The sequence below is a fragment of the Triticum aestivum genome, chromosome 6A (assembly GCF_018294505.1).
Source record: "Triticum aestivum cultivar Chinese Spring chromosome 6A, IWGSC CS RefSeq v2.1, whole genome shotgun sequence".
NCBI classification, from domain to species: Eukaryota; Viridiplantae; Streptophyta; class Magnoliopsida; order Poales; family Poaceae; genus Triticum; species Triticum aestivum.
In genome coordinates this window covers 173,985,059-173,999,410 of record NC_057809.1, presented here as the reverse complement: position 1 = coordinate 173,999,410, position 14,352 = coordinate 173,985,059, and the positions used below count along the sequence as shown (strand labels likewise).

Here is a 14,352-nt window from a genome sequence, read left to right as displayed (position 1 = left end):
AGACATGACCGAGACACGTCTCCGGTCAATAACCAATAGCGGAACTTGGATGCTCATATTGGCTCCCACATATTCTACGAAGATCTTTATCGGTCAAACCGCATAACAACATACGTTGTTCCCTTTGTCATCGGTATGTTACTTGCCCGAGATTAGATCGTCGGTATCTTAATACCTAGTTCAATCTCGTTACCGGCAAGTCTCTTTACTCGTTCCGTAATACATCATCTCGCAACTAACTCATTAGTTGCATTGCTTGCAAGGCTTAAGTGATGTGCATTACCGAGAGGGCCCAGAGATACCTCTCCGACAATCGGAGTGACAAATCCTAATCTCGAAATACGCCAACCCAACATGTACCTTTGGAGACACCTGTAGAGCACCTTTATAATTACCCAGTTACGTTGTGACGTTTGGTAGCACACAAAGTGTTCCTCCGGTAAACGGGAGTTGCATAATCTCATAGTTATAGGAACATGTATAAGTCATGAAGAAAGCAATAGCAACATACTAAACGATCGAGTGCTAAGCTAACTGAATGGGTCAAGTCAATCACATCATTCTCTAATGATGTGATCCCGTTAATCAAGTGACAACTCATGTCTATGGCTAGGAAACATAACCATCTTTGATCAACGAGCTAGTCAAGTAGAGGCATACTAGTGACACTCTGTTTGTCTATGTATTCACACATGTATCATGTTTCCGGTTAATACAATTCTAGCATGAATAATAAATATTTATCATGAAATAAGGAAATAAATAATAACTTTATTATTGCCTGTAAGGCATATTTCCTTCAATGTCCACAAGGCACATATCATTTTTCATCGGGTTGACTCCCGTAGAAATCCATATATAGACATGAAGATTCTCAATATGAAAATCACTGTCAGATATATAGAATATATACAAATGTATTTGTACCAAAGTGCTGATACAATATATTGTGATATACAATATATGATGACAATAATACTTATGTTGTTGTCACAACATCGTAAATGGACATTAATTATATTGACCACTCAGGAGATTGAAAGACTATTCATAGTCTCCAAACATGTCGGTTGAGGCATATTCAACCATCGCATTCTCCGTGCCCATAGGGTCCCGTCACAGCTGATGATGTCGGATTGAAGGTTGAAGTAAGATTCAAACCTTTTCCCTTGAGGTTCATTGTATCCCAGGAATTGCTGATACAGAATAACCAGATGCTGAGATCTGAATCTAATGCCTTATGATATATAAGACACCATTTTTCTTTTAGCGGTGTGATCCTAACTAGAGATGAATCCAGGATTGCACACATTATCCCACGAGACACAAGAGCGATCATGATGTCCATAGTCCAGATAGGGCAGTGGTGGCCATTGAGGGCGAATGCCTCAAACTCTATAGCCATATGTTACCTCTATGGGTAAACCAGAGATGATTAATTTACAACCAGTAAATTAAAGACCGTCATGGTTGATGTTGTAATGAACTTAGCAAAATCAATGGGTATTTTAAGAAGTTATCTTGAAACCATTAGTGTGAATCTCAAATTGCTAAATATGACACCTTGAAGATAATCTCCAAAATGGAGTAGATCTTGCAGTACTAGAGAGTATAATCTGATGAAATCAGCGGATACTTCTAGTACCTTATGTCATAACTTAATAAAATGCATGGAAGAGCACAATGGTGAGCAATCATAATGTCAAATATGACAAAATGTTGGCTTAAACAGTAGTGGTGATAATCTGGAAAGCAGTAGATCTACACACTACCTTGTGATCCCAATACATCAATTTGAAGAAATCGTTAATAATTTTGCATATCAATTCTTGCTCGTATTAAGCCAAAAAGGCTCAATTAAGATGAATAGATTTTTATTTTGCAAAAAATTGAAAATCTCAATTGCAAATAGTACATGTAATTAATCTCAACATGTAGAATAACATGGAAATATATTACATCATAGTTTATTCTGGAGTACAAGGTACTCAACAGATATACACTACTAATGTAGTGGATAATAATGATCTTGCAAACTTGATCTTCAAGTGAAAAACTTGAATTGTATAGATCTCAAATTAAATGAGATGATCTTGTATCAAGTTGCAAAATAATTCAGCGAGATGAATTAATAATTTGCGAGAGAAAATTGATCTCAATTGCAATGAGATTGTTTTGCGAGAAAATAATAATTTTTAATCGCAAATCAGTACTGTAGAGGTACTGAATTTATCTTTATAAGAGATAAAAGAAAAATCTCAATTGCAAATAATAGATATAATTATTCTCAACATGTAAGAAACAAGGAGATATATTACATCAACATATTATGTGGAATACATAGTACTCAACATATTTACAGTACTGAAATTTAAGTACTGTAATTAGCAGTGTCTAAACACAGAGTTAGACAACTGTTAATAGAACGAAATCCGAATTAATAACCAAGATAATATAGGTTTAATTCGAAAAAATCGCCCGGCAGGGAAGGAGACGGTTTCCTCTTCCTCAGGAGCAACCGCTCCCCCGCCCTCCCTGTGCAGCGCCGCCCCACCCATCTCCACTGGCGCCGCTGCAGCGGCTATCACCGGCGGGGACGGGAGGCCGTCTAGGGCTACGAGGCGATGGCGAAGGCGAGGAGGGGGCCGAGGCGGCGAGTACCGTCTCGGCGCAGCCGGCGCTGTGGCCGAATCCAATGACGCGGTGACCGAGTCCCACGGGCGAGCGAGGACGGAGCGCGGCGCATGGTCGGGCGCGGGGCGCGGTGCTGCAGCCTGGTGCCGCATGGGCGCGAGCGCCGCAGTCAACGGCAAGCCAGACAGGCTCGTCGTTCGCGCCATGAGCACAACGCTACTCACTGGACGTGGGTTGCAACTGCTGCCTCCGCTTCGCCTGAAAAGGGGAATCCGCGCCGGGCTGAGGGCCACGAAAGCCAGAAGTAGCGCCGGAATGGGCACCACCATGGGCAATAGCGACGCCGAGGTCGCGGCCGCTATGCAAGGGCGCCGTGCCGTGTTGTCCCGCCTGCTGGAAGGACGAGCGTCACGCCACCGGCTGCGTCGACTCCTCTCGTGCGCCGCCGGTTGACGGTTGCGCCTCAGCGTGTCGCGCTGAAGGACGCCACGAGGGTGCGGGCTGAGGGCCGCCTAGAACGCGTCTGGACCGCCGCCCCCTTTGTTGCAGCGTCGCCGCAGGAACCGTTGGACAGCGTCGTCAGCCGAGAAGCCGAGCCCACGCTGCGGGGTACGCCAGTCGTGCCATTGGTGACCACACAGCAAAGAGATTCATCCATGTACGTGAAAATACGGCAATCGCTAGGTGATTAGTTCGTTGTTAATTGGAAAGAATGAAATTCAAACCAGGCTACTTCTTGGACAGATGCATGCATGCAAAAGCATGCTCGAGTCCTGGATGGCATGGGGCGCGCAGCGTTTGATGTCACGAACGTCATCCAAAAGCAGGACACCGAGCGCGCGCTGCATTGCAGCCGATGCAGGGTCTTGGCTCCGCCGTCAGTCGCCGAGCGCTGTCCGTGGACTGCCGCCACCACGCACACAACCCACAACCGTCGTTGTTCAAGCGTCTCTGTAACCGCCGCTTTGGGGCGAAGGAAATCTCTCTCGGTGGTAGAGCGTGCTAATAACGTGTTGAGATAAAACGAGAGAGACGGGAGACCGGAAAGTAAAAGTGAATCCTTGTTCTCTTGATGACAGGTTACATATATATAGCCCCTGAAGGACTGTTTCCGAAGGGACATGAGGTAACCGCCTCCTTTAGGAAAAGTAGGGATTAATAGGATTAATTAAATCCTAACAATTATCATGTTTAAGACTAACTAGTAAGTATGTGCACGTCTCTCAAATATAAAAATATTCTATTTATGTTTAATCAAGTAAATGTGGTCGTGAGTTGCAACGGAAACAAAATTCTTGCGCCCGCTTGCGACTAATATGTGTTCTACTTATCCTCATCCCAAGTTCGCACATCTCATGAGTGGTATTCACCTGGTCACCTCGTCATCAGGTACGGATACACATGCTTGGGAGTTGTCGCGGTCAAACATGTACTTCGTGAACTCTACCTCCTTGCCGGCTCTTGTCGTGTGGCTGTCATGAGCAGAACTTGGTTTAGTGATGAAGTTGAATTTAATAAAGAAAATTTATTAAAAGATAACTAAAAGAGTAACAAAATATGTTGTTTACCGTAAACAGGTATGGCTCGGAGGACTTCCGAGGAATTATGAACCGCAATTAGAGAAACTCTCATAGATCCCCTAAAATATTTCCCATCAATGTATGTATAGGGACTCACCTATAAAGATCCTCACTTAAAGTTTGTTTAACTCTCAAATCATCTCAAACACATACTTCCTCCGTTCGGAATTACTTGTCTCAGAAATGGATATATCTAGAACTAAAATACATCTAGATACATCCATTTCTACGACAAGTAATTCCGAACGGAGGGAGTATCTCCAAATTCACACAGATAGATATCTAATTAGTTCACATACATGGATTAAACTCCAGTGCATATAGCCAGAATCATTGGACCACCGCATGGCAAAAATCTTCCAGATAACATATCATAAAATTGCAAAGTTTATGCTGCCATCTTTTATCCATAATATTTGTATACCATCTTTTGTCATGGCCGATGACCCACATCCCTGTAGTAAAACCGATGCCATCTGACATTGGTAGGCTAGCTCTGATGTGCGATCACGATATGGGACGCTGTGATCGAGATTTTGTACCAACGGCATTGGTCTATACATGACCTTTTGTTGCACAACGGCCTCCTATCGCTTACTCCGCAGATGATTTTGAAGCGTCTGCCTCCTGCATCAGAATGACACTTGACTAACAGAACATAGTTATGTAATACAGAGCAAGCCTATCTCTACCGAACCATCGTCGTCATCAGCGGAGTCTGCACCTGACTCCATAATTCTAGAGGGCTAGAGAACTCATATGGAGCCATCCACTGTATTTCTCACAACTGCACGCCTGTACAACATGATCTTGCTTTCAAAGCGTGTGAAGTTTATAACAGAAGGCAAACTCTGTACCACACCACATTAAAGCAGTACTACTATCTAAAATATATCGCATCCACTAAAATATTAGAAATATCTTTTAACAAAGTTGTTTGAAATAAATGCTCCAATAAATATTTCCAGCCATTGTTTAGATCATACATAGTGTTGTGGAAACCCTATCATTGCAAGGTTCAAATCATCAAATATCATCTAGTCCAACACATGGATAAAATTGGGCAGTCCCTTTGTAGCTGGTTGGCTGTCCGGCCCTTTGCAATACAATATTAGTTTGCTCCAACCAAATAAATTGTTCTTAAGCTCCACAAAGACACCTCTTATGTAGCACACAAGATAATAAAATAAGTCCAAAAAACCAGATAAAACAAATATATGGATATAGAAGTGAGCAGGAATTTGGAGAATCACGGCGCTCTCATGCTCTCTCTGCTTGCTCTTCAAAAGAGAACAAGTCATTGAAGAGCGCCACACGCCAATCATTTTTATCAAGTACCTTGTGGGAAACAGCAACAACAATAAATCATGAAAAATTGACCATGTGTAACGCACGTCTCAGGTGCTGACCAAGGGAGATTCACATGGTATAAAAATAAAGCAACTGTTGCGAAAAAGTGTGTACTAAATGTTGTGATGCCATTCAAATAGTATTTTCAAAACCAAGACACCATTGTGGTCATGATGCTGCATAGAGTAACATGCCCTGCATCCCTCATGGGCCTATATGGCCGGAGACCTTGGAGAGCGTGTATCCCGGCAACGACATCCGCAGCCTGATGACTACGACAAAGAATTTGCTCCAGAAGTATAGCTAGTAGTATATGTATGGTGGGAATGTGACTACTCCGCCACCCTGTCCGTTGTTGAGGCTGTCTCTTTTGATAGTGGGTGCTGGCCCTAGCTGCATTAGTGAAAACTAAAGTGATTTATGAATTTTATTTTATTCTGCCAATCTATATAGTAAGCTTTTTCAGGTTTAGATATATAGGCGGTGCCCAGCTGGCCACACGTCTGAACCTCGTGCAAACTGCAGTGCACAAACCAGCATGATTCTCGGATAGGTTCCTGTCAAACTTCTTCATCATAAAAAAAATCTATTCTATGTGACCAATGCTGAATATAAGGTAATCCAGGCCTCCTTTTGAAGTGAGTTAGCTTCTAAAAAATCAAGACGAAGAGGTTGTCTGGGATACAAGCTCGCCACTGTTGGATTCAGTCAATGCCAAGCAAGGCTCAATGTCATCAAATAATTTGTGGAGGATTCAGTCACTGCCAAGTAAGGCTCGTTTTGAGTGATCGACTTCGGCATCTCAATTTTCCGATGACCCCTGGCTCCCGGCATCGGCACTGTGCAATCCTCCCGGCAGCAGACAAACAAGCAACACACACACATACCAGCAGAGAAATCACGCCATACCTCCCGGAACTTTTTTTTTTAGAAAAGGAGGATTACCCCCGACCTCTGGAACCACATTTTGATTTTTACGTATGAATCGAAAGATTATTCATGCCCATAGAGAATTTGGTTTTCTCAGTATTTATGTTCAAGCACTCAGAGAAGAGATAAGTAACAAGCATGCACTGCAGATGTTGCGGTGAATGGAAGAGGAGAAAAGAAGAGAATAAAGTGTTGATGATTCAGTGTTAAACAACCAGTTCATCCATTGGATAGTTTCACTGAGCATTTGAATTTGATAATGAGAAAGAAGTACCTGATTATTTATAGCAGATGTCCACCTGCAAGTCCTTTATTATGGGGTTAAAACCACTACAAGAAACACTTGCAAGTTGTTAAACCAAGGACAATGTGTTAGAATATAACTTGCAAGTAATAATCAGAATCTTCAGAATATAATTCAGCTTCCACTTGCATGAATCAATCAGAGATAAAGTTGATCTTCATTTGACATTGAATCAAACAGACCCCAATCAAATTAAATTTGAAGCAAGGTAGAAAGATGCAAGTCATAGCAGGGAGAAAAGCTATCAATTGATAAATTACCTACTCAAGGATGTGATGACTGCATCCTCGTGCGGCATGGAGAGACGGGAACGCACAGAGGAGATGCAGGTGACGGCATGTGAATGGCTGCAGGCGGCAACTACCTCTGTGGTCAAGCAGTGGGTGTGATGAAATTGTTGACAACACCCTGTAATCAAGAATATAAATGTTGATATCATCTTAAAATTAAGGACTGCCTGATGACTATAAACTTGTGCATCGCTGAAAAATTACAAATGAAACCCAGAACGATGGGTAGATGACGATAAACTTCAGAATCTAACACCGTGATCCAGGACATTCTCTTAGTTACATCAATTTGAGGAGCACTGGAACAAAAGTTGAAGTAGCACATCATTGGGGAAATACCGTAAATAAAACAAAACTGAGATGGAAGACCTCCCGCGCGACGGCCTCATGACTGAAGGTTCTTGGCGTGTCCCCTGGCTGTGGATTGGGGAGACGGCGGGGAGGGACGGCGAGGGCCACTGGGAGGGCGCTGGCGTGTCCCCTGGCTACGGATTGAGGAGACGACGGGTACGACGTGGGGCCGGCGGGGAGGGCCGGCGAGGGCGACCGGGAGGCGCTGGTGCAGCGACCGGGCGACGGGGTGGGCACCCTTGGGGCTGGCGGCGTCGCGTGGGGAGGTGGAGGGGAGTGGTAGCGTCGCGTGGGTAGGTGGGCAGGCGGCGGGGAGCGCCGGATCTTTTGGGATGGGGGCGTCGCGGTGGAAGCGCCCCGATCCAACTGTGCGCGCCGGCGAGCACCTCTTTAGCCGCCGCCAGACCTCTCCTTCTCCTCCCCTCTCCTCTCATACCGATCGTCTCCTAAAGATGCGCCGTCGCCCCGATCGTGTTGTTTCCCGTGTATTGTATCGTGCCTTTTTTTTAACCTGGTAACCGAACAAATGCGGGCGGCAGAGTTTTCGTCCGCCCGGCAAAATTGCTAAACGTAGTTTTCGCCGAGGCTTGGTGTAATCTTATGGTTAGATTAAATTAAGCGATCCTAATCCTAAGGCTACTAGTTGACTGCCCGTGCGTTGCCACGGACTACAATCATTTTCATAAAAAGATAAATAAACACATAATCTGAATATTTCTTATATTGTATTTAAGTCGTACCTCTCTTACTATCAGCATGCACCTAGTGACTCACTTATTCCAATCCCATACCTTTCATTTGTACAGAACAAAAAATATATAGACAAACTATTCATTCTATGCTGTCACAAACACAGGGGGTGGCTCCCTTCCCTTTTTATTACCACTACACACTGTCACTTCCTTTATGTTGTGACATTTGGACTATGCCTTGCTGCCACTGCCATGCATGGCTTCACAATTTTGTCTTGACCAAGGTTCCCAACAGCAGAGCCGATGGATGAAAATGAAGGATTGAGACCATGCAGCAACTGTAACTTCGCATTCGGCAGCCACACACAAAGAGCAATGGCAGTGTCTTCCTGTAGCTCTGCATAGTACTTTTATTCACTGAGACACAAAAAGATGTGGATTAACATATTCATGTATGTTTCCATTTGAAGAGCATTTCAAAGAGGTGTTTTGTCCCTCGCATTTGGCAGCCACACATGGAAAGCAATGGTGGTGTCTTCCTCTAGCTGTGCATAGTACTTTCATCCACTGAGACAGAAAAAGATGAGGATCAACATATTCATGTATGTTCTCATTTGCAGAGCATTTCAAAGAGGTGTTCCGTTCTACAAATGCCATATAATTAGATAGATGTCTTTTCAAATCCAGTGATCAAAAGGTGCATAAAAAATACAACGTATCACATATTATTATTAAATTGTTTTTCATCGTGATATTGCCATTGTCCTTCACAGAAACGTAATAAGCATTTGGTACTAAACAAATCTATTAACCAAAAGCAGTAGGTGATGGTTTTCGAAATAAAGACATTGTGCGACATCAGTGGCCAAATAACTCTTTAGGTTAATATCACCGGTTCATTCTCCTCAGTCACAAACCTTCAGCTAAATCCTTCTTGGTATGACAAGGACATTAAACAACCTCAAAAGCTAAAGCAGGTCTGAGCATCTCATATTGATGATGATGTTGTGCATGACTCCTATGATAATCAGACTAAGCAGCACCAAATCTTATCAGAAAAAATATAGTTCTTTTATAATGATAAAATACTTCAACTATATATGATGGACCTCTTGTATGGTCGGTGACAACAAAGCCAAGCAAGAGAATACTGGGAGCACGTTGTTGGTGTCTGAGGTCGGTCCACACCTAAATTCCTTGGGAAAGCCTGGCTTTTCTCTGTTTGCAAGATTTTTGTAAACATGAATTGAAGAGCGTGTGATTATTCATAGTGAAGAAGCATACATCAAATCTGTAAGAGTGCATTACTATTGGATTATTATGAGCACTTCTCATGTATTTGTTGGCAAAAGTTACATGCATGGTGCGTATTGATTTACATCTTTATTCAATTGTCTCAACTTTGATTTTTCAATCTATGCAACTTTTGTCGCTTTGTTAACATGCTTCTCCATGAGTGACTTTTTGGCACTATTCAAAATACCTTTTGGCACTATTCAAAATATAGGGCTCATTCGAACTCGTCCTCCAAAGTGACTTTCTGCCTTCTCCATGAGCTATTTGGTCTCAATAACCAAAAAATGCATTCACAAAACATGATTAGAGCAATGCAAAATGGATGTCATGTCAGGTTCGAAGAAAACAACCACAGTTATGCTACCTTTCATAGATGCAGCCGTCGGTGACAATTTCTGGTATTAGCAGCACATATGCAACAAAACTTGGTAACAGACTATGTTCGGGCAATAACAAACAACTCAACCAAATTGAAACTAATGTTAATGTTAACCAATACAACGGAGGTTCAGAGTAAGGAGGAACCTTATGTAGATTGTACTACTATGGTTCATCGTCTGAGCCACACCGTGGGATCTGCTCATCCATGCTATCATCAAGCACAAAAAAATAATTAGCTGTCTTGCAGGTAGTGAAAATACTGTTCTACCCTGCTAAGCCCTAATCTAGAAGGAATGAACACTGAACTGTGTAGTAAAATAAAATAATTTCATTCATCCATTGTTCTTGCAATAATTCGACGACTAATGAATATAATACCTTTCTTGTACTTCAAATTCTTTCTTGTGGTTCGGTGCTTTATATATAAAGCGGGCGAAAGCCTTTTTCGGTAATTCTTTCTACCGATTTCTACGATGGCATTAATATGAAATAAATAAATTATGTGTAAGTATGTTACCATATCATTAATTTTAATCCCGGACATTTAGACCCACCTTAAACAAATAATCGAGTACACCCAGCACCAAGAAAATGTTTCTCTTCCGTGGACTTATTTTTTATCAACAGGAGCAGCCCCCCCCCCCCCCGTTCCATTCCTCAGGAAAGCAAAACAACCATACCAAGTTTACCCAGGTTATTTTTTTTCTCCTCTCCAAGTGTAGCAAAAAAGATAAACCAAAAACAAAATATGAAAGAATTTGGCAGCATAAAACCAACCAAACAGACAAACCCAGCATAGATGCACCCACAAAAGAATACCAGCATAAAGATCAGGCTGACAACAACACACACTACCCTATCAAAGAGAGACACTCTGCATTATCAAGATTTTCCTGTAACTTTTGTTGTGTATCTTGTAGTAGAAAAAAGTTGCTTTTCGTTATCCCCATTATTAACTCCAAGCAGAAGTCACTCATAGTACTATATTAGTACGAAAGCAGAGTCAGAGTTTACGTCCACTTAGTTGCCCTCGAAACCAGAGTATCAATAATATGGCATATTTAAGTCCAATAAAATATATTGGCCTATTAGAGCTTGTGTAATGCAGGTTGCCTGTTATATGGTATACCACATGTGTAATTCTGCCTAAAATCTTCATTCTTTTTCTTCCAAAATGCAATCTAAACCAAATTAATAACTATCTTAGAATTGTTTGTTATTTTGAACATTAAGAGATTGCTTCACTAAACTATGAAGGATACAATAGAATCGCATGCTCTAATTAAAATATGATTTTTGATTAAATGCTAAACCTGAGGAAAGAAAGGTGTAATAATTCCTCTGCATATATGTGCCCTGTTGTGCAGAAATATTCGGCTTCCCTAAAGTCGAAAACCAAAAATAGTATCATTTCTTGTCTACTATAATTTTGCAAGATCAGTTCTTATTTTCTTAAAAAATTACCAATCATTTACATCACTTTGTTTTTGTAAATGTGCGCAGACCCTGTTGGAATGATGAAGCTTATTTAATCTCATTATCTCTTGATTGAGGTCTCAGCACTGATACTGGTGGCAACTGTGATGGTATTGTAGACCCTGAGTCCCTGATCCTAGTCAGGATACCGATGGTAACAGAGAAGCATCAGTTGTGATGAGTTAAAAAAAATACAAGTATGATTAAATAGCTCTGCAAACGAACCTTGATGACTTCTCCGCGTCGCAACTGACGGAAGAATTGATCTTGCAGCAGTAGCTTCCTTGCCTGACAAAGTTGGAGGTTGGTAGAGGATTAATGCCAAGAAGAGACACCAGCCCATCTAAGAGCTACATGCACGGAGAAAATCGATTAGGAGATCAACGATATCACCTTGGCATATCGACAAACAGGTTGCATGCAGAATACAAGATATGAATCAATGCATGGAACTGCAGGGCAAAACTGAGAGAATGATCCCATCTTGGCACATCGCTTGGTGGCGTGGCAAGCCGCCATGGCCGCCTTGGGAAGCTTCCACCTCGTTGTTGGTGTTGACGAAGAAAGTGGGAGAGGCTAGAGGACACCGCCGCTGCGCCACATGTAATCGTCCGGTGAGGATGGTGCCGTTGCCGCCGCCATCGTTGTTGCTGGAGGCTATATCCCGCAACCCCTCCGCGCTCATCCATGAGAGGAAGTACAGCTGCGCTCCCCGGCACATGGGAGACAAAGTACATCCATGGTGCTCCTCTCTGGCCATGGTGGCAGACGGCTAGGGGAATTGACCACGGGTCGATGTCCCCATGTTCGTGATGTCCTAGGGTGCCGAGAATTGTCCGAGAAGACGTCGCAACGGAGGAGATCGATGGCGCCGTGCGGCGGCGAAAGCTTGAGGTGTTGGTGCAGGGTAGGACGCGGTGTCCAAAATCGTTCGAGAACACGTCGTAGCGTAGGAAATCGATGGCGTTGCGCGGTGGCGGAAGCTTGAGATGGTGGCACAGGCAGGGGTAGCGGCGGAAGCGCGGCTCAGGAGCGTCGAGCGCCACACGCATTGGAGAGGGAGGGGGAGTCGTGGGTGCGTGAGGCGGTAAGCTGTACAGAGAGGCGAGTATACCTGGCCATTTCTCCGGCCCGGCCAAGCAAAGCCCGACGCAAAAAACTCAGGCCTGAGCCCGTCCCGGCCCGGCCGTCGGGTCTAAAAATCGGGCCTGAGCCTGGCCCATCACACTAAAAGCCCGTCGGGCCTCGGGCCATGGGCCGGGCCTCTTCCTTAAATGACGAAATCGACGGGTCCGGGCCCGGGCCGGCCCGGACTTCGGGCTCAAAGCCTAGGCCCGAGCCCGGCCCATGGATAAGGTCGGGCCGGGCTGGGTCGGCCTTTTCCGGGCCGGGTCGGGTCGGGCCGGGCTGCCCATGGCAAGGTACAGAGGCGAGACGTGCGTGCGGACGTGCATGATGGGTTTCAACCGGCTGGTTTTTTTCCAGAGGGGGAATACATGTGCTTTGGCTTTGCTTAACCGAATGGTCTTTTTTACGGGAACCTGACTTACGCTAAAAAAATCGGTGGGAGGAGAGTACGAGGCGGGGAGCGAACGACGTGGATCCTAAACGAAGAGGTTGAACTATCACGACGTTTGATTCTCCTTTAATAATAAAGATAATTGGTTCGTACAGTTATATGTAGCTTAGGCTGGGTGCATTTAGCGATGAAAATGCTTTCTTGTTCAATAGTAGTATAGAAACGCTAATGAGATGAAAGGAGATTAAAGTACATGCGTATAGAGCGCTCAACAGTCTGGAACAACAAAAGATTATGACTGACTGCAAACTCTGTATCATCCAGTAGCCAGTAAGAACCATACATCTCATTACACACACGGCCTGTATACTAGCCGGCCGGGTGAGAATTAATCGGTAAAGAACACAACACGTACTAGGTATACTTGTGCAATTACATCAGCAACTTATCTACAAGTCTACGTCCCTCGGGATGGCCAAGCTCCCACTCCTGAATGAGACTTCCAAAGAGCAGGAAGAAACAGCAACCTACTACGAGGCATATAATGCCGGCGACGTAAACAAGCATGCTCTCCGGTTTTGGAGCGGCAGGGTCGAACGCGTCTGGACCCATTAGGTATATGGAGAGTACCACAATAGACAGAGTCACTGGGCCCACGGCGAGCGTAACCCTGAACCGACCACAGTTGTCCGGCTCCGCCTCCATCATCCAAACGCCGCCGCTCCCGCCGCTCTCGATGTCGCCGCCATCCATCTCTCGCTCTTGCCGCAGCAGCCGTCGGGATTATATATATCGATCTTTTTTTAGGGGCATACATATATATATATATCGATCTTTTTTTAGGGGCGGAGTGGCCAGACATGGTAGATGCCTCAATTTGATCTGAAGACGGACCTGTGGAAGATGGCGACGACGACACACGAGTGCGTCTGACCGGATTATGCCCCAGACCAGGTATGTGGCTCGGCTGGGGCTTCCGAATGTGTTTCGGCTTCCGGCTATTGATGTTAGGATTACGTGAGTGATCTGGGTAGTGGCCCGGCTAGCTCTCTTTCATCATATTGGATAGGAGTAGTGGCATATGTTGCCAAGAGGGTGGATTCAGGCACATTGGTGTAATACTTTGTATGGTCATCGTGAATAATCAATAAAGTGGCCGTATGCATCTTCCAGATGCAGAGGCCGGGGGTCATCCTCCTTTTCTAAAAATAAAAAAAAAAATTTGGTCCAACTACTCTTGTTAAGCGATCAGGCCGCCTTCTCTATCCTTTATAGTTTGTGGTTCGTTGCATCGTTGCATAATACCCGTTCGTGAACTCGAACGTTTCTGGACCGGACTTGTCAGCAAATCGTAGTGCGTGTGGGGTCTATGGGCGTGTTTTTTTTAATGAGAGGATCTACGGGCGTGGTTATGTGCTGCCCGCAGCGAGTCCTGCCACAGCTCGCCTGCAGGGAGTAGGTATTGGGCCGGCTCAGTAATTGCATATGTTTTACTTACATTTTATTTATTCCTAAAAAATTATATTTTAATTAATTACTTTATTTTCTA

General features: G+C 44.0%; 1 long non-coding RNA gene across 3 annotated transcripts; it reads right to left on the bottom strand.

Moving 5' to 3' along the window:
- Positions 1 to 3,680: 3,680 nt before the first annotated feature.
- On the bottom strand, positions 3,681 to 7,925 carry LOC123132663 (uncharacterized). Of its 3 annotated transcripts, none has more exons than XR_006464953.1 (4): positions 7,428 to 7,925; positions 7,059 to 7,206; positions 4,203 to 6,824; positions 3,681 to 4,106 (listed from the first exon to the last, which is right to left on the bottom strand). It is a non-coding gene; the product is annotated as an uncharacterized lncRNA (long non-coding RNA). The 3 variants fall into 3 exon arrangements; XR_006464952.1 differs by having other exon boundaries at positions 4,203 to 4,311; positions 4,514 to 7,206; positions 7,428 to 7,924; XR_006464951.1 differs by having other exon boundaries at positions 4,203 to 7,206.
- Positions 7,926 to 14,352: the final 6,427 nt, after the last annotated feature.